The sequence below is a fragment of the Saimiri boliviensis genome, chromosome 1, assembly GCF_048565385.1.
Source record: "Saimiri boliviensis isolate mSaiBol1 chromosome 1, mSaiBol1.pri, whole genome shotgun sequence".
Lineage (NCBI taxonomy): Eukaryota > Metazoa > Chordata > Mammalia > Primates > Cebidae > Saimiri > Saimiri boliviensis.
Genome location: NC_133449.1, coordinates 164,470,379 through 164,491,739, shown reverse-complemented (window position 1 = coordinate 164,491,739; position 21,361 = coordinate 164,470,379). Strand labels below are relative to the sequence as shown.

Here is a 21,361-nt window from a genome sequence, read left to right as displayed (position 1 = left end):
CCCCGCCTCGGGACACCCCGGGCCGCAGGCAAGGCCTCCGCAGCCACTGGGCCGCACGGTGTCCGCCAGCCGGGACCCCGGCAGGCCAAGACTCGGCCTACCTCCGGCCCGGCAGGCCCCGGGTAGTTTCCGCTCTGCCCGCGGCCGAACGCCCCCGCCTCGGCCCGAATCCGCCCGGGCAGGGCCTGCAGCCTCTGGTCCCGCTCCGCCCGCGCGCGCCGGGGACCCCCCACTCACTGGCGGGCCGGCTGGGCGCGCTCTCCCGACGCCGTCGCTGCGCTTCTCCCTGCAACTTTATTAGCAGCTCGACTGCGGGACACGCGCACGGCGCCCGCTCGCCCAGGACCCGGATGAGGGAGGGAAGGAGGGGGGGGAGCCTGGGAGAAGGCCCGCTGGGGTCGGCGCATGCGCGCCTGGGGCCGAGTGACCGCCGCGGGACCGAGGGAGGGGTGTCTTGCCCGGGCAGCCGAAGGAAGCCTCCGGGCCTGGCTCCACGCCGGACGACGCCAGCTTCCGATCGGCCGCCGGAGGCGTTTGCGTGGATGGCCGAGCCTGGCAGTGGGAGTCAAATAGCTCCCACCACCACCACCACGGTAGCCGCTAGTAGCTTCCACTGACCAAATCAGCATACATTGTAATAAAACTAAGTGATTGTCCTTGATACAGACAACTGGAGAGTTTCCGTCATTTGCGAAGTGTAAACAAAGACAGCTTCAGATACGACTTAGCTACTTTTATTGATTTGTAATACAAACCTGAATGAAGAGTCTTCTTTCTGTGCACAGCAGCTTCGAAACATGTTTCTGAGCATCCTACAGTTTCTTGCTAGATGCAGCACTGAAACTCCTCCCACGGGGCAATCCTGGAACCCTCGAGGACCTATGGAAATGGAGCCGAGTGTCTGACCCTGGAGTGGGGCTGTCCATACACCGGGTTGCAACCCCAATATTTCAAGACAACATACCCTCTCCACCTCCTTGTGGGGAGGGAGATACCCTGAGGACCCAGCCCTGCAGGCAGTGGGGTCACTGGGGTCCAGAGATGCCGATATACACCACCCCATCTCCTGGACTCTTTTCTTAATAATTGGAGCTTTTCTCAATGCTTTTCCCTCCAAATTTCCAAAACTGTCAGCATTTCCAAGAGTATAGGCTAATATACACCAGCCCATCTCCTGGACTCTCTTTTCTTAGTAATTGGAGCTCTTCTCAGTGCTTTTTCCTCCAAATTTCCAAAACTGTCAGCATTTCCCAGAGTATATTGGTACCACATAGGGTACACGATTTGGAGAATACTAGTAAGAAAAAGCTCTTGAATAATTTTATTTTAGAATTTCAAGACTGGCTTTCCAATGTTTTATTATAGGTTTTCTTTTTAAAATAAGTAAAAATCAAAATTGGAGTCATTTTGGAAAATGCTCTTTCACATCCTAATTCAATCCATCGGGAAATTCTATTAACTCTTTCTTCAAAATATATCCTAACTCTGACCATTTCTCACACCTCAATTGCCACCTCCACGGCCTGAGGCAGGGTCATCTCACCTGACAGACAAATGGTGTAGCCACTGTTTCGCTCCAGGCTCTAGCAGTTTATTTCCATGGAGAAGAAACTAAATAAATGTTCCAGAAGTCTCTGCACTATGGGTGGCCATCTCAAATGATGACAGAGGCCTAATAAAAGGGTGAAGGGGATGCCGGGCGCGGTGGCTCAAGCCTGTAATCCCAGCACTTTGGGAGGCCGAGGCGGGTGGATCATGAGGTCAAGAGATCGAGACCATCCTGGCCAACACGGTGAAACCCCGTCTCTACTAAAAGTGCAAAAAAAAATTAGCTGGGCATGGTGGCACGTGCCTGTAATCCCAGCTACTCAGGAGGCTGAGGCAGGAGAATTGCCTGAGCCCAGGAGGCGGAGGTTGTGGTGAGCCGAGATCGCGCCATTGCACTCCAGCCTGGGTAACAAGGGCGAAACTCCGTCTCAAAAAAAAAAAAAAAAAAAAAAAAAAAAAAAAAAAAAAAAAGGGTGAAGGGGGAGTAGGAGAAGAGACCAGAGAGTACCTAGTTCCAGAGACCAAAGGGGTCACTGCTATTTCATCGTTCTAGCCAACTGTTACCATAGTGAAATGTGGGAATAAGGGTCCAGTGTTTGCAGATATTCTGATTTTTCAAGAAGAGCTGGGAATGTATATTTTTATGCCAAAATCTCAGTTGTATCTGTTTAGCAACTTCTATTTTTCTCTCTTTCCCTGTCTCCTTCCCCCCTCCCCTCTCCCTTCCTCTCACTCTGTTAGACATTCCGGAGGCCAACTCCACGCAAGCCAAACAAAACAAATCCATGGTCCGGATTTAGCCTACTGGCCACAAGTTTGCAATTTCAGGTCTCCATCTTAAACTTCTTTACTACATCATAAACTTTGTGAAAGTCAAGTCTGTGTATTTTAACTCTTTGTCACACTCACTGGTTATTTGTTGTTAATTCAGAAGTTTCCAACCCTTGGAAGGCAAATATTTCTGGAGCCTGCATGGATTTACAACTCCCAGAAGTGCATATAATCCTGCCTTGGAGGATACGTTTTTTTTCCAGAACTGAGGTTTGCAGAGTGCTTTGTTGAACATTATGGGACATAGCAATTTGGTTTAAATATTTTGTGTCATAGAGATACGCCTCACTTCAAACAGCCAGTAAAATCCTTCCCAAAACAAATTATTTGCTGTTTTGTAGTCACTGTGCATATGTCAGAAGAATGTGTGATTACAAGATTCCTTTTCATAATCACATATGTAATCTCAAAGCCAACGGTTTTGCTTCCTAAGTTATGTGTCCACATACTGATCAAATCAACCAGAGACGCCACCCTCTCCAAGTTGCTATTTGAGCTCTGTCTAGGTCTAAAGTTGGAAGAGATGATAACATAGAAGGGAGGACTGGAGATTTTAGTAGCACACCAGCAGCCTTCCGAAGATCTAAGAAATTACCTAGACATCAAAGGCTATAGAAAATCAGAGGGATCACTCAATATCTATATCGGGCATCCCCAAACTACGGCCCACTGGCCGCATGCGACCCCCTGAGACCATTTATCCGCCCCCCCGCCGCACTTCAGGAAGAGGCACCTCTTTCATTGGTGGTCAGTGAGAGGAGCACAGTATGTGGCAGCCCTCCAACGGTCTGAGGGACAGTGAACTGGCCCCCTGTGTAAAAAGTCTGGGGACGCCTGATCTATATAGTCAAAAACATTATAAAATAGCAAATGAACAGGCGTGCCAGAACCATAAAAATGAAGTAAGGAAGTTCCTGGTTTTGGCAGTCAAAAGGGATCTAAGAATAAATGTAGAGCAGGAAGATCTGAACAGATAGACATAGTCAGTGGGGCATCAAAATAGACAAACTGCTTTTATGGTTTAGCCATTCACCTGATCAAGAAGACCAGATAAAAGCAACTCTAATACTCAATTTTACTTTACTTGTAGAAAAACCTATTTCTGGATAATTTAAGCCTATAATTCTCAACTAGGGGTGACTGCACCCCCAGAAAACAAACATTTGGCAATGTTTGAATATGTTCTTGGTTGTCACAATTAGGAGGGCGTTGCTACTAGCATGTAGAGGGTAGAGGCCAGAGACACTGCTGAACACCCTACGACACACAGGACTGCCTCCTTCTACCAAAAATTAGTCAACCAAAAATGTCAGTTGTGCTGTGGTTGAGAAGCCCTGATTTAAATCCCAAAGAGTTTTTCTTTAATTGGGTTGATGCTTATGGAAGATATGGCCCTTGTCTTTGAATTTGTTCAATAATCGTTTAGATTATCAATTTGATGTAGAGCATTAGCCTAAATGTTTAGCCCATGACCTACTCCCACCTTGAATTTTTCATGTCTAAGAAGAAGGTAACTTTCAGGAAAAGTGGGACAATATAATAGAAGATGAAGAACTGGAATAATTTTTAAAGTATTTCTGTATTTTTTAAGTTTGATTTTTAAATGCACAGTAATTGAAGCAAATTGCTTTTGGTTTGAAAATCCTTAATCAGTATCTTAATTACATAGTTTACTGTAGCTCAGAAGGCTCTGCCTACGTGACTACTGCCTACCCCACTGTGAGAACTGGAAGAACGTGATGATGGTAGGAGTCAGCCAGCATAGAAGCATGAGTGAATGATATCCCAGAGATCTGCTGAGGATCCTGGTAGCCGCCTCAAAGGCTTGTTCTCCCTTCCTCAGACCATTATGGCACATGGACATTAGAGGAAGAAATGGTGGTTTGCATGACTCCTCCAGCAGAGTCCTTGGAAACAATAAAGCTTCCTTTTCAAATTCTGAGAATTCTGTATTATTCTTTAATTGGCAGACTGCCCACTGCCCCCAATTCTTAATAGTGGAAACAGTGCAGAAGCCAGGACTCAACTGAGAAGTCCTGAGACGAGTGAAGTTCTAAGGAAATGATGTGCAGAGGCACAGCCCATAATGGAGAAAGAAAAGCTGCATCATGTGTGTCAGAGGAACCTTCATGTCAGTCTTTAACAGAATGAGCCAAGCTTCCATGCTGACCAAAGAATATGCAAAAGTAATTTTATCCAATATGTGAAGAAGTTTTTTTCCTAGTTAAATTTTGGTGTTCTGGTGTGAAGTGCTTCCCTTATAATCCACAGACCCTTTATTTTCATAACTCAGAAGCTGAGATCATGATGTATTGAAAAAAGAAAGAAAGTAAAAGAATGACAGCTGCCTCCACTCAAAGCACAGGAATCTGGCAGCCACAGACTCCTTGAAGCTTCAGGGATGGATATCAGAGAATCTGTGAACCCCACCCCCACCCCCTGCCCCAACAGGGAATTAATGTGCACATTTATATATATATATATATATATATATATATATATATATATATATATATATACACACACATATATACAAATTTTCTGCAGGAAAAAACCATAGCTTTCATCACATTCTTAAAGGTTTCCTGATCTCCACATGTTTGCAGATGCTTAAAACTGTGGTTACTTTACACATGGTATAAGTTTAATGTATCCATTTAATGTATCTTTTCTTCTCTTTTTCAGAGCAATATAATTAGGAAACTCCTCTCTAGGGAAGGCAGCTTGATGGAGAGTGTAGGAACCTGGCTTGCCTGTCTCCAGCCATCTGCCACATTAAAGAAGGCCTCCTATGGCTGGAATCCAAGACACAAAATTAAAAGAGTTGCTTGCACCCAAAGTCATAAAACAAAGAGGCTTTCTGAAGCAGGTCTTGGAGCGAACACTCATTTCTTCCTGACTTAAACAGCATCTGTTTCTCCTGATGGTGAGCACCCCCTAAGTTAACTCGAACAACCTCTGGGGTTCTGCCTTCTCAGTTTTCATCCTCAGAGACATAGTCTCAGATGAGCCAAACCACATGGGTACCCCACCACAAATCCAGAGCAGCAGGTGAAAATCTCAAAGTGTTATGGAATTGAGGTGAGGGAAAGAGACAAAAACTTCATGTTCTCTAGGAAGCTCTTTAAATACATGAAGTCTTAATCATGAAAACTCTGATGCCAGACTTCTTCATCTCAACACAGACTATCTCATTACCTGTGTTGACTATGCACAAGTTTCTTAACCAGTCTCTGCCTCAGGTTCCTCATCCGTAAAATGGGGATAACAGTAGTATCAACTTAATAGAATTATGAGGATTATATGCATAGAGACTTACAAAGTTCTTAGAACAGTGCCTGACACATAAGGAAGTGCTATACAGGTGTTTGTTTTAAAAACACACGTATTCTTCCAATATGCCAGCAATTTCTAAGAATTAATTAGCAAACCTATTTGTCACATAAAATTTGTATTCATTTTACAGTACAATAGACCCTCTTCTCTTCTTACTCCATAGGTAACCTCATCCACTCCCAGGCCTCTGGTATCATCTGTTACAGACAATTCCCAAATTTCTGGTCCCATCTTGGACTTGGAAAATGAACGCCAGACCCATAAGTTAAATTACCCTCTTACCATCTCTACCAGACTGCAGTAGTTGTAGATTTTGTCTGCCCAGATACCTTCCAATCCTCTTTTTCCTGCTTCATTGGTGTACAATTTCCTTCCTATATTAACTACGGTACCAGACACCTTACCCCAGAGATGGGCACATGACCCAGGAAGGTTATCATAGTGCCCTGGCTACCCAGGCCAGTGTGATTGGTTGATAAATGGACATATGACCTAAGCAAAATAACAATATCATAATCTCTTAGACTGATGTATGGATGCTGAGAGGGAAAAGTCCTTTTTGCTATCATTGCTAAGCTAACGGTGACTCAGGCTGCCAGGAGCCATCTCACCATACGGAAGGAGTTTGCTTGGAAATGAAGCCAAAAGAGAGCAACAGATCAGAGAAGCAGAAGCTAAGTCAAATCCCTGACAAAATTTTTTGAGTCCCTGGATCCAGCTGTACCTGAAGCTCTGAAGGTCCTCCTTAGACTTTCCAATTACATTCACCAGTATATTCTGCTTCTGCTTAAGCTAGTTACATTTCTATCACCTGTGATTCCTGTCATTGGCAGTTTCACTAAATTTATCAGGTCAAAAGTTGAATTCCTAATTTTTATCCTCTCTCCCCAACCTGTTCCTGCTCCAACCTTCCCAATATCAATAAATGGCAGTTCCATCCAGGTAGTTGCTCAAGCCATACCCAGCTGTCATGTCGGAAGACTGGATTACAGTTCTTTAACCCCCAATCTCTCCCTGTTGTCGAATTATATACTTTGCTAGGTGACTTTGCGTATCTTTCACTAGAGAAAGTGAAATATGCTTTCTTGATCCTTTGAAATTGAATTTGGCCGAGCCAGTTACCGGGGCTCATGCCTGTAATCCCAGCACTTTGGGAAGCCAAGGTGGGCAGATCACCTGAAGTAGGGAGTTTGAGACCGGCCTGACCAACACGGAGAAATCTCATCTCTACTAAAAATACAAAATTAGCCAGGTATGGTGACGCCTGCCCGTAATCCCAGCTACTCGGGAGGCTGAGGCAGGATAATCGCTTGAACCCGGGAGGCCGAGGTTGCAGTGAGCCAAGATTGCCCCACTGCACTCCAGCCTGGGCAACAACAGCGAAACTCCGCCTCAAAAAAAAAGAAAGAAAGAAATTGAATTTGGTCTTTTGTGCTTTTTCTATCCAGCATTCGAAGAACAGATTCCAGGTAGACGTTAGTCCAAGGAAGATGAAAATACACACGGTGCAGAGTGGATCCCAACCCACAGTCCAGAGCCTAGCTCAGCAGACCTGCAAGCCTGAAGCACAGTTACCCACGCTGATTCACAGACCAAAGAATGAGAAAAAGTAATGTCTGTTGTTGTATACCACTGAGATTCTAGGTTTGTCTGTTATGAAGCAATAGCCAACTAAAAACATTCTTCACCTACCTTGTCTCTCACCCTCATTTACTTTTTCATTTATTAAATTACTAAATGATAGACCCAGATCCTTATTCAGTAAGGCAATAAGTATTTATTGAATACCTAATATGCATCAAGAATGTTCGGGGCATCAGGAATAAGACATTAAACAAAACAGACAAATGTCCAGCTGTAATAAACAGATAATTGTTAAAAGTGAGAATGCAAATAAAATTTAATATGTGCCATGGTAACAAGTACCTGGTAGAAAAGCAAAACCATGAACAGAGGTTCGGGGAGAGAGCACTGGGATGAAAAATGACAGTTGCTGTTAGATGGAGCAGCCGGAGTTCAATAGGGCTGCCCTTCCACTTTCAATTCAGCACCAAGTCTTATTAGTTTTACTGTCAAACCACAGCTCAAATCCATCCACTTATCTCCATGTCTACAATCTTTTTTTTTTTCTACTTCAGGCATTTGAGTTTAACCCATGTCTACAATCCACAGATAGACCCAGGTTCTAGACCAGATCACCCTTATTTCTCACCTGACTATCTTCTGCCTCCACTCAGCTTCACTCTACTCCCTCTATCATCCAGCAGCTATTCCATGTTGAAAATATAAATAAGATTATGATTACTCTCACAGTAAAGCTTTTCAAGATCTTCCTATTGCACATCATAGAAAATCCCAACTTCCTCCCATGGCCCTGCCCTGAGTGATATGAACCCTACCATGGTCCACTTCTCACAGGTGCCTTGCTCACACTGACCTTCTTTCTGTTCCTCACATATCACAAATTCTTCCCCAGATTAGGCTCTTTGTACATGTGGTCACCTCACTTGTTCTCTCTCTCCACCTTGGAAACTTCTGAATGTTTTTGCCTGCCAATCTTAACTTTTCTTGCTCCTTCTCATCAACCTTGGGTCTCAACTTCAACGCCAATTTCTTACAAAGGCCTTCCCTGGCCATGTCTGCTTTCCCCACTGCACCCTACCTAGACTGGGTGCCCCCATCATATGCTGGCAAAGCATCCAGCTCTTTCCCCTGCTGGGACTCACTTCCCGCATGTCATGACTTGATCAAAGTCTGTATTCCCCACTGTAATTAAGTTCCTCTTCACAAGTAAGTTCTCAACACATAGATCAGGGCCTGGCATGCTACAGGCCTTCAATAAAGGGTCATTGAATTTTCTACTTCAATTTTGGTCTTATGTGTGCTCCTAGTTAAAATCACTTTGCTCCCATTTAATTTTTCTACATTTCCTAATCAAGTGTTAGTATGCAAGGGTGTGACTCCATCTCCCAAGCAGAAACTCAGCCATTAAACTTACTATTCATTTGTTCACTTATTCATTCAATATAAAATATTTATATAGCACCTACTTCATGCCTGGCACTGTGTCAAGGCCTGAGAATACAAAGGTGAATTGTACTTTCCCTGTCCTAATGAAGCTAACTGTCTCCTAGGGGATGCTTGATTGTCTTCTGTCTTCAAAATCTATAAACAGTAGATGGAAGACTCAAAAACTAAAAATCAAACATCTACCCTTTCAAAGCTGTAAGCCTAAGTATTCTCAGTGGAGGAGACTATTCTGACCTTTCAGGAACCCCTTGTTTTGTAAAAAGCTCCCACCTATAATAGAACACTTAATTATGAAAATGTAAAACAAGGACTTTTGCTGAAGTAGAGTTTTTAGCACTGAAGGGTTAACTATTCAGTCTGATCATTGGAAAGGCTGTTAGAAGAAAAGCTGCATCCCACTCAACTATAGTACCTGAAATGTTTCATTGCTAAGTATAGATTTTTTTTTTAGAATAGCTTTATAGTTTTTACACAAATAATGCATGTTTGTTGGGAAAATTCAAATTACAGCAAAAAGGCCAAAAAAGGTAAAAATTACTTAAAATCCCATGAATCAGAAATGACCATGGTCAATACATTGATGGAACATAGCACCATGCCTTTTATATTTGATGAAATGCTGCGATAACCTTACAGCATAGTCATGATTACCAACATTATCATTCCCTTTTTATAAAGGAAGAAACTAAGGCACAAACCATTAAGGAACAAGCTGTTGAGAATACACATATACCTACACGCTGTATGGGTTTATAACTCTCAGAAGTGTTTTTCACGTGCCTTGGAAGCTGCCTTGTTTTAGAAACTGGTGTTTGCAAAATGCTTTGTTGATCGTTAAAGGATATAAGAGAACTTGTTTGAAATATTTTGGACATGAGGCCTGTTTCTTCCTTTGTTACATTCTGTAAAATCCTGTATTCTCTGCCTTCTACAGCACAGTCCCTTCCAACCTCTCCTAGCATCTCCTATACCATCCGCTTTTTCCTTGTCATTAAACTGGTATTTTTGTTGTCCACACTGCTCCCACTTCTTACCTGGCCATCACGTTGCCATCAACACAGCTTTGCTTTTATAGTAACCACTAAAGGAGATGTCCCTTCCTGCAGCCAGTGCTACCTTTCCTTCCCAGGCCACCTTACATTTCTCCTCCTTCTTCATGACCTGGCTCATCCTCAAGGATCTTTTCTTGATGCTTGAAATTCTGGGAGGTGTATACAAAGGAAAAGATATGCACGATGTCAAAATGGAGAGAGGTGAGGGGTTTCACAGCCATTTCACAGATAAGAAAATGGAGGTTCAGAGAGCTGAAGTCAATTCCTGAGTTTATACACATAGCGGTGAAACTAGAATTCAAATCCAGGTGAATGTAACGCTCAAATTCTTGTTCTAACCATGACACAATACTGCCTGCTCTCTTGACTCACTCTTTTTGAGACACAGAACCATTCTAAACTTTTGCACTCTAACAAAAATCATACTTAGGAATCCTGTGATCAATATCAGGGAACAATACTCTGTTAAACCAAGCTGAGAAAACAATAGGTTACTAAGTAAGAGAATGAATACATAAATGTGTCAATGTGCACAACTGCAATTTCTAACCTGAATTTGTACTGGGTGATGGTAAAGTCATACAGAGAAAGTAAGCCATAAAACTTTGTATTTATTCTAACAGCCAGGTAAGGGCCCTGAGCAAGCTTAAAAGGCCCTGAGTGAATGCAGTTAGTGTTTCGACATGTTTACCTTGAAGTGTAGTGAAACCTATTCATTCTATTTGTATAATGACTAACACCTCTGTGAATGCATCATTTACAATATGGTGGCATTACTAATGTGCCACATTAGAGCTGATTTAAAGTGTTGAATCAAAACAGTTAAGCTCTTCTAAGTCAACTCTGGCTACCCACCTCATGCCGTGTTAGGTTTCCATTGCAGAGAGGGGCCATGCTAAACCATCCAGGGATGTTGGTCTCATCTGTGTTGCCTCCATAGACCTGCTTTTATGGAGCACTGTTGCATTATGTTCTGAAAACTGAAGTTCAAATGTTTTTAAAAAGAGGGTAGAAAGTCAACAAAGTCCTCTGCTTCACATGTGTCACAGATGGAGCAGAAGGAGCTCCCTGCCAGGTCATTCTGTCAGAAATGAGATTTTACATGACTCTGAGCTTCAAAGTGGTCTTGGCTATAATGTCTCTGAGATCAAAGCAAAAACCATCTGCAGACTGCTTCCGGCTTCTAGGGCCATTGGAAAGAAGTCTTTTCTTATATAAGAGTAAACATTTACCTGCTTATGACTGCTAGATGAGTTTCCATTATATGCTAGGAACCATAAGGTAAGAAATGATTCTACACATTTCTCTATTTATTCATGAAAAACAAGGATATTCAAAGACAAAGATACCAGTAGAAAAGAATATTCACCTCTCCCAATGAACCTCTTCCCCTATCTCTTCCTTTGGTCAGTTCTATGTTCTGATCTCTAGTATCGCGATTACAACTCCCCTTTTGATTCGTTTAGTTATTCAACAAACATTTGCTGAGTGTTTATTATGTGCCAAGCCCTGGACTAGACACGGGGAATGTCCTACCGGGGTGAAAACAAGCAAAGGCTCTGCTCTCAGGGAATAAAATCAAGTCAGGGAGATAGACATACATCACCTAATCTCTAGTTTGTCTAAATAAGATGATCCCAAAACACCCTCTTTATTTTTCTGATCAGCGTTGGCTGAGCTAACTTTTTAACCTGTATTTTTTCCCTCTCTTTCTACTCATCTCATCAATACCTGGAGTTCATTTTTTGAATCCTATAACCAGCCTCAGAGAAACAAATATTCCCATGCTTTGTTTGTTGTCTTTGTAACATTGACATAGCAACAAACAAATTGGAGTAACAAGGCAGACAGACACCCAAAAGCCTACATGTAGGCCAGGCGCAGTGGCTCATGCCTGTAATCCCAGCACTTTGGGAGGCCGAGGTGGGTGGATCACGAGGACAAGAGATTGAGACCATCCTGGTCAACATGGTGAAACCCCGTCTCTACTAAAAATACAAAAAATTAGCTGGGCATGGTGGCACGTGCCTGTAATCCCAGCTACTCAGGAGGCTGAGGCAGGAGAATTGCCTGAACCCAGGAGGCGGAGGTTGCGGTGAGCCGAGATCGCGCCATTGCACTCCAGCCTGGGTAACAAGAGCAAAACTCCGTCTCAAAAATAAATAAATAAAATAAATAAAAAATAAAAAAAGCCTACATCTACATTTACTCTTGAAGGGTTTAGGACCTGGGGTTCTGACGATTACCACCAATTCACAAGCAAGTCATGTTATCACTGAGCTGTGATATTTCACCTTGAAGACCCCAACAATTCTAGAACTACTAGGATGTGATGAACAATTTAATCAGCAGGCTAATGCTCTGTAGCTAAATTAGCACAGGAAAACAGATGCTAGACACAGGTTGTATGCTGAGCCATTTGTGATTGCTATCTTTTTATTTTATTTTATTTTATTTTATTTTATTTTTTGAGACAGAGTCTCACTCTGTTACCTAGATTTCAGTGCAATGGCACAATCTCAGCCTACCGGAAACTCTGCCTCCTGGGTTCAAGCGATTCTCCTGCTTCAACCTCCTGAGTAGCTGGGAGTACAGGCCCCCACCACCACACCCACCTAATTTTTTTTGTATTTTTAGTAGAGACGGGGTTTCACCATGTTGGCCAGGTTGGTCTTGAACTCCTGACCTCAGGTGATCCACCTGCCTCAGCCTCCCAAAGTGCTGGGATTACAGGCGTGAGCCACTGCACCTGGCCTATTAAGAGACAGGGTCTTGCTGTGTCACCCAGGCTGAAGTGCAGTGGTGCAATCATAGCTCACTACAACCTCAGCCTCCCAGGCTTGAGCGATCTTCCCACCTCGACCTCCCAAATTGCTGGGATTACAGGCATGAGCCATTGTGCCTGGCCGGGCTGCTACCTTCAGATACTCTTAGCACCTTTAGGTAGGAAGCCTTAAAACGCGCCTTAATGAAGGCCTTTTCCTCACAGCACACATGAAGACAAACATACCGATAGAAACTCATTCCTTATCCTTATAGTTGTTTTCTTCTTACTCCTTAAAATGGAAAGGAAGGGGTGAACGCAAGTTAGCAGTGGTAGAAGGGGCATTTTGCAAGGACACAGGAGAGTGTGAGGTGACAAGGAATATGGTTTCCTCGACCACAAAGACACCCTTTATGGTACCAATCTACTGAGGCTGGGTTGAACAGCAGTTGGGAATCCAGCCAGCCCTAGAGTGGCCCTTCTTCTCTTTTTTGAACTTTTACAGAATTCTGTGTAGTTAGCCATCTCAAAAGAAATTCCTAAGCTTGCCATTGCCCAAAATGAAGTGCCCCTATTGATTAGAAGTTCATACCAAACCTCCTTAGAAAGCATTGGTTTATCTCACGCCCAGCCCCTTTGCAATTTGGTAGGGACGTCAGTCCTCATCTAGGTCATTATGGACAGAGATATAAGGCTGCTACCACTTGAACCACGTGACATAAGCCAAAACCACTGATCCAGGAGCAAAGTGGCTCAGGTCACTTTCCTAATGAGATGACTATGGGCATGGTAGACACCATGGGCTTCCTGGACTCCACCACTGCCAGCCCAGCACACAAAGTGAGGCCCAGGGACCTGCTTGGCATAGCTACCTTTTCCCATACAAGACATTCCATAGTTCATGTATCCACCCAAACACTCATACTTTTACAGACAATCCACTATGCGGCAAGCTTTGTGACAGGTGCCAGCCACAGTGGTGAGCAGCAGGCCTGTCCGTGCTCACACAGATCATATAACCTAGCAGGAGGAACGGGTAATAATTGGATAACTGCCCTGTTTAAAAAGGAGCATGGGCCGTGAGCGCACAGAACCATAGGGCAACGAGGGCTGCTCTGACACGTGGGTGCTTGAGGTGAGACCTGGCGCCTGAACAGGAGCTCGTGAAGTGACGGAAAAGTCTGGGTGGGGATGAGAGTGGAGGAAGCCTTGTAGGCAGAGGGAACAGTGTACATGGAGACCCCAGTGACATGGGACCATGGTGGTGACAACGAGAACTGAGGAAAAACTAATGTGTTGGACAGAGAAAGCCGGGGGAGATGGTCTTGGAGAGGGGGCCGGGACAACCCATGTGGGCCATGGGTGGCATTTTGGAATTATCCTAATGGTGCCTCACATGTCAGGGCTGTTTGCTGGATTCTTCTGGGCCTCAGGCAGTTGCCCTCATAGTGAGGAGGAAGGCTGCGGGTATCAGAAGAGTGGAGGTGCAGAGGGGAAGGAGACAGGAACATGGAGTCGCTCAAAAGACAAGCTCTCCCCCAGCATTTCAGCAGCATCAGCCCTATCTCACTAGTGACTCCTATACCAGGCCAGCCTGGGACCCTTCTGCCACCCCAGATTTACTGCAGCTGACACTCCCAAGGTCTTGCACAGCTAGCTCCTTGTAGGGACCACGGTCCCAACCCACCTGCATACCTGCTGCTGGGAAGGGCAAGCATGAGAAGGAAGGTCAGAGGCACTGAGAAGGCATGTCTGGGACACACAGGCCCCACAGGAGGACTGAGACCCACACGCTACTTCACCTTCCAGAGGGAGTTGGATGTCACTTCCCCTCGGGGGGCCCTTCCGGGACTCCTGGGTGACAAGACGTTCCAAAGGACCTGTGGGAAGATTCATTACACATGGAATTATTTCTGTAACGTGGGGTAGAGGTTGGGACGTGTCTGTCCAATTCTTCGCTGTGGTGCCTGGCACAATACTAGTACATCATCTACTCACAGTAAATGTTAATTGAATTATAAAACAAAACGTATAAAAGACCATTTTATTTTATCGTATTACCTTGAGAGAAAAACCTGGGAAGAACACTCTATATTAACAGTGAAAACCATCCTACTTCTTGTGCCCAGAGTAAGGTAAGTGGGTCCATTATAAATGCTTTACATGGGTAGAAAAGTTCTGGACTAAACCAGGCCTCCTGCAGACTTTGCTCTCATTTACTTATAAGACATTAATTTTTCTTTCAGTTTGGATTTTTTGCTGTTGCTTTAATTATGGAGACTTCATTTATTTTGCCCAAGCCAGTGCTTCAGTAAAGGTTAGAGTCCAGAGAAGCTTTCACTGTGCAGATGGATCTCTCGGCCCTTTTTGTTTATGTGTGTGTGTGTGTGTGTGTGTGTGTGTGTGTGTGTACATGTGTGTGTCTGTGCACGTATGTGTCTCTACACCCATGCATCTGTCTAGGGACTCTTCTCTCTAGTAACCTAAGAATGCCCCATATCTGGCTCACCAGTCAGGAGTAATAGATTTGATCCAAGGCCATAGGGTGAATTACGTAGATGTTCCCTTACGAAACAATGTGAAGAGCATTTTAGTCACCTCTGGACCTGGAGGAAAATTCTGGCTCTGGAGCCCCTATTTAAATAACAGTAGGGATGCAGGGCCCCTGTTTAATGGGGCTGTCCCCCAAAAAGAAAAGAAAAGAAATGTGCTCATTCGCCTGCTCTTTGCCTGCAACCAGGATCTGGAGACTGGATCTAGGATGGAGCCAGGTTTCCCTCACACTCTCTGCGTGGGGAAGGGGCCTTGATGGTCGCCTACCTGCTAACTGCCCTCTCCTGGCCCTCAAGAAAGGGAAGCCCCAGTGCTGTGTGCAGAGCCTTGGGTGCTTTTGCACATGTACATTTTTCTGATGAGAGAACTGTTCGTCCATCACAAGGGATTATGATCCCCAAGAAGCTAAGAACCTCTTATCTTTATAAACGGAATTCTTTAGGTTTTATCTCATCTTCCAGAACCACAGCTGAGCATGGCCACATTTCTCTTTGATCATCTCAGTACCCCCACAAAGAGAGCTGACACACAGTGGCCCACCAAATCCATGAATGGAGGCAACAGAGTAGGAAACGCCCATGAACGGAGGTGACAAAGTAGGAAACTGTGGGGATAAAAGATGGCTCTGCCTGGGAGAATGCCTGTCCCCCCTTTGAAGCAGAACTCACAACTAGTTCTGCTAGGAGCTTTCCACATCCAAGCCAAAGCTCTGCACTCTTTGGCCAAAAATCTCCAGGATCCTAGTACCGGGAGAGCATCTTCAGATCTCCACAGCATCCCTCCTTGTCCCAGGTAGCACACTGGATCCCGGTTCTGCTGGGAGATTGGCAATTGAGGAAGAAGTGGAGAGAAAGGGGGCAGGGTGTGCGGTGGGGAGCTGAGGGTCTCCTGCTCCTCTCCCAGGGCTGGGGAAATTGAGACTGTCCTTCCCATTTCCCTCCTGTGCACTGACAGCCTCCAGCCTGGGAAGTCTGGTCAGAGGGGCCTTCAAATTTGATGCCAGACAAAGAAAATAAAATGGTGACGTGAAGCATCGAGCCAAGGAGAAGGACCATGAAAGGAAACTGGAAGGTAGGGATTGATGGGACCAGTGTGAGGAGGGCCCTGCCTGGCAAACAGGAGGCTGCGTATTGGGAGGGAGTGGGATCAGAAAGGGATGTTCAGATCAGTGAGCATGGAGGAGTTGGGGTCTGTGAGGGCAGCAGGGAGGCTGATTACCTGGCAGAAAGAGAAGTCTCCAGGCTTTGAGCTGAGAGCTCTTTGGGTTGAAGAGGGAAAGAGTCTGGGTGTCTGAGCCCATGGGCAATGACCTAGGTTTCCTGAGGAAGGAAGAAGGCCCAGGAGTCCGGATGAAGAGTATGTGGTATTGAAGAGACAGCTGGCATTTTAGATTCCTGTCCAGTAAAAATGACTAAGATTAAAGCAGATAACTCAGCATGCATTTCTGTCATGTTCATTTCAGATCCTTAATTTAATTTCTCATCATTAATGAGCACTAACGTTAATGAGCAGGCACTTGCTTCTCCCTCAGTAAAGAACTGAATAGTTTAGTAAAGGGAAGGTTCTAGCCCTCTGAGGAATCCTTTGGTCTTGATAAATTCACCCTCCATCTGTTTCCAAATGCAGAGGCTGTGTGTGTGTGTGTGTGTGTGTGTGTGTGTGTGTGTGTGCAGGGGGTAGTGGTCATAGTAATCATACCTATTTTCCTTTTGTTGAGATGGAGTCTCACTCTGTCGCCCAGGCTGGAGTGCAGCAGTGTGATCTCAGTTTACTGCAACCTCTGCCTCCCAAGTTCAAGTGATTATCCTGCCTCAGCCTCCCAAATAGCTTACACGGTCCCAGGATGATAGGTACTCTCCATCCCACCTGGCTAATTTTTGTATTTTTAGTAGAGATGGGGTTTCATCATGTTGGCCAGGCTGGTCTTGCACTTCTAACCTCATGAGATCCTCCTGCCTCAGCCTCCCAAAGTGCTAGGATTACCAGGCATGAGCCATTGCATCCAGCCCTGGTAGTCACACTTATTTTCATAAAAATCATTATTTCCACTGGGTGTGGTGGCTCACACCTGTAATCCCAGCACATTGGGAGGCCGAGGCATGTGGCTCACCAGAGGTCGAGAGTTTGAGACCAGCCTGGCCAACATGGAGAAACCTTGTCTCTACTAAAAATACAAAATTAGCTAGGTATGGTGGCTCATGCCTGTAATTCCAGCTACTCAGGAGGCTGAGGCAGGAGAATTGCTTGAACATGGGAGGGTGAGGTTGCAGTGAGCTGAGATGGTGCCATTGCACTCCAACCTGGGCAACAAGAGCGAAACTCTGTCTCCAAAAAAATAATTATTTTCTCTTCCTCATTACCCGCTTCCCACCTCTGTCCTCTTCTCTCCATTCTTCCTGTTGTCCCTAAATCACAGCACCATTCTCTCTGGCTGGAGGGTCTACAAGAGCCTCCTCCATCTCTTCCTGACCCTTTCCATTTGTCTTCCACACAGTAGGGAGAATGACATATTTTTTTTGAGATGGAGTCTCACTCTGTTGCCCAGGCTAAATTGCAGTGGCAGGATCTCAGCTCACTGCAACCTCTGCCTCTCAGGTTCAAGCGATTTTCCTGTCTCAGCCTCCCAAGTACCTGGGACTACAGTTGCATGCCACCACACCCAGCTAATTTTTATATTTTTAGCAGAGATGAGGTTTCACCATATTGGTCAGGCTGGTCTCAAACTCCTGACCTCAGGTGATCTACCCACCTTGGCCTCCTAAAGTGCTGGGATTGTAGGCATGAGCCACTGCACCTGGCCCAGAGTGATGTTTTCAAACTGCTAATCTGATAATGTCAAATCCCCATCCCCTCCCAGATTCAAACCCTTCAAAAGGCTTCACTTGGCTTTTAGGATAAAGGGCACTCTTCACTGCTCCCCAGCATTCAAGCCTCAATTCTTCCTCCCTCCTCCATGCTCTGTATCCTTCCACACTGGTCTTCTCTTGGTTCCTTGCAGGGCACAATCTCCCTCCCTCACTTTGGATTATATTCTTCCCCCACCATCCTCCTACTCACCTTTCAGATCTCTGCATAGCTTCCTTAAGAAAGCCTTCCAGGAGTTCTCAGTCTCAAGTGGCTCCTTCGTCTAGGTTCCCAGATAACCTTTTTTTTTTTTTTTTTTTCAGACCACATATCTCTCTTCACTATTATACACCTAGCATGGTGATTATGTAATCACAGTTTGCCTCCTTCAGTAAATTGTAAGCTTTATGAAATTGAATATTCCTACGGATGCTCATCAGGGTACTTTTGGAAGTTAGCATGGGGTTTGGTCCCCAGCAGGTATTCAAAACATATATATCAAGCAAATAAATGAATGAGGGCATCCAGCAACTGCTTATTTATTCATTTACTTATCCAACAAAAATTTTACTGAGGACCTACTATGTGTCAGACTCTGGGCTAGGTGCTGCGTATTTCATAGAGAATGTAACAGACAAGATCCCTATCTTCAAGGAACATGCCGTCTAGTCAGAAAAATATATATGCCTTCTTTAAAGAAGTAGTATTTGAAATGGCATCCAGTGCAAGAGTAAAATTAGCCAGGCCAAGAAAGGAGGAGGAAAAATTTCGGGAAAAAAGACAGCATATAGGCAGGCTGAAGGTCTTGAAAAGTTTGAAGAGTTCAAAGAAATGAAAGAAGGCTGACATGGCTGAAAAAATAAAAAAGGGTAAACAAAGGGGAACATAGTGGGAGATGAGTCCAGAGAGTTACAACCAGAATCTTGCAGGTCTCAGAACACGGAGAGGAGTTTGTACTTGCTCCTACAAGCAATGGGAAAAAACTGGAAGGTGCAAGTGAGCTGGGGGTGGGGTGACATGGTCTGTTCGTGCTGGCTGTTGGGCTGAGAATAGATTGCAAAGGGCGAGAATGGAAGTGGATGACTAGTTAGGAGGCTACTGCAGTTGTCCAGGCAAGAAAATTGTCTCTTGCTTTGAACCAGCATGGTGGCAGTGGAGATAGACAGGAAGGCAGATTAAAGAAGAATTTTCAAAGTAGCATTGGGTGAAAGCAGTAAGTGGCAAACTCGATGTGGGGTGGGTGGTGAAGAATAGTGACATGTCAAGAATGACTCCTAGGTTCCTAGTTTGAGTAACTATGGTTAAAGTGCCATGTACAGATGAGAGTGACCAGAGGAAGGGCAGATTACTTCTGAGAAAAGATCAAGAGCTCTCTTTTGGATACGTTAAATTGGAAATGCCTATGAGATATTCCCAGGGTTCTAAGTAGATAGTATACATCTTGAGCTCAGGCAGTAGCCTGGAATAGAGATGTAAATTTTAGAAATCATCAGTATAAAGATGTCATTTAAAGCCATGAATATCAAGTAGCCCTTGGTGTAGAACAAAATACCCCAAAATTTAGGGACACAAAACAACAGTTATTTACTGGCTCCCAATTCTGCAAGTTGGCAGTTTGGTCTGGGATTCGCTGGCTGTTTCACCTACTGATATCCCTTGGGTGAGAATAGTTTGCAATAGCGTCACTCACAAGTTTGTCAGGCTGTTGGCCACAGCATATTGGCGATCCTCCACATGGCCACTCCTATGGGCTAGCTTAGGCTCATTTACAAGACAGTTTCAGTGTCCAAAAGCATAGGAGGAGAGGGCACTCACCAGTGTACAAATGCTTTTCAAGTCTTTGTTTTCATCACTTTTTAAAATTACCCATTGACCAAAGCAAGCCCAGATCTAAAGACTGCAGAAATGAACTCTACCTTATATAAGAGGAATGGCAGTTACGTTGCAAAGAGGTATATGTGCAGGGAAGGGAGGAGGAGTTGCAGCTGTTTTGTAAGATGCCACACCATAGTAGCATGATGAGCTCACTCAGGGAAGAGTGTAAACATGTAAGGGCAGAGCTCTGAGGAGGTTCTACCATTAAACGACAGCTAGAGGAAGAGAGGTGGCCGAGTAGGGGAGGAACGGTGAGTAGGATCAAGGGAAATCCGGGAGCGATGGCTTGTGCACGCTGAAGAAAGACAGTATTTCAAGGAAGGAATAGTCAACAGCATGGCAGGAGGTAAAGTTGGGTCAAGTTGGCTGATGACAGCGAACTTTGGGCATGGCTGATGGGATGGGATTTCTGAGGAGGAAGGCAAATAAGAAACAACAGGCTGTGTTCACTGAATAAGTGAGTCAAGGGGCTTCTAGCTCCCCTGAGCCCCATCTTCCTGTCCTTTAGATTCCTAAAATAGTTAGGGAGACAGAGATTGGCAGCACTCTGTTATGCCTCTTTTCCTCCTGCTCCTACCTCTTCCCCTACAGTGGCCTTGTGGGCAGGACGTTGGGGATGGTTTTTGGCAACAATGAGTTACTTCCCACACATCCATGGAGCTCCTGCTGGGGCCCAGACACTATGCCAGGTGCTAAGGGTGAGGGCAGGGATGGAGGACTCATGTCCTGTTAGGGAAGGGGCGGGTGTCAGAATCTAATCTCTATTATTCCCTCAAATCCAGCACAGGCCTTAATTCTCTCATCTGGTTAGCAGCTGCTACCCTCTAACATATCTGCCTCTCTGCTTCATCCTCAATGGTCTACAACCCTCACAACATCAGGAGGCCCCTCATAAACATTCAGTCTCAGCCTGTTGCTGCCTCTGGCTAAGGATCGGCTTTAACACCCTAGCTCTCCCCCTGGCTAAGGATCAGCTTTAACACCCTAGCAATGCCCCTACAATCAGGCATCAAACCATCTTTGTAGCCCCATCTCCTATCACTGCCTCCCCAGAACCCACAAACTGGCTCACCAGCCCCATCTGCACCATCCCTGTAACATGCCAGGCCCTTCTCTGCCTGGCCAAGGGGGCCAGCAACTTCTTGGGTCTCCCTCTTTTGGGAACGTCTCTCCCTCCATGCCTCCATAACGGCATTGTTTGCATGCTGCTGCATTTGTGTCTGCCCCCTCACTGTGAGCTCCCTGAGGGCAGAATATAGACTCAGGTTTATCTTTGTTCCCAGCATCATACAACATGAATTCAATGTGTGCTTACAGGAGGAACAAAGTCACTTGTCTTTGTGTCCGCAAACCCAGCACAGTATATAATACCAACCCCATCAATTCCACTCACAATTTGCTGACCAAGTGAATAAATGAGTGTCTTTGCTCTCCTTTGTATCTCCCAAATTTATCAAAAGGCCTGGAACAGAGTGAATGAAAGTAAATATTTCTAAAATCAAATGAATAAGCTCCCATCACACAGGAC

The 21,361-nt window shown here is 44.9% G+C and overlaps 1 protein-coding gene across 12 annotated transcripts in view; it reads right to left on the bottom strand.

Moving 5' to 3' along the window:
* Positions 1 to 357, bottom strand: part of SMAD5 (SMAD family member 5) — a 43,624-nt gene extending 43,267 nt beyond the window's left edge. For 9 of the 12 annotated variants that reach the window (XM_074379884.1, XM_074379829.1, XM_074379866.1 and 6 more), the window contains exon 1: positions 238 to 357. The gene's annotated coding sequence lies outside the window, so the exon portion shown is untranslated. The other 3 variants (XM_074379846.1, XM_074379877.1, XM_039467646.2) reach the window with 1 other exon arrangement.
* Positions 358 to 21,361: the final 21,004 nt, after the last annotated feature.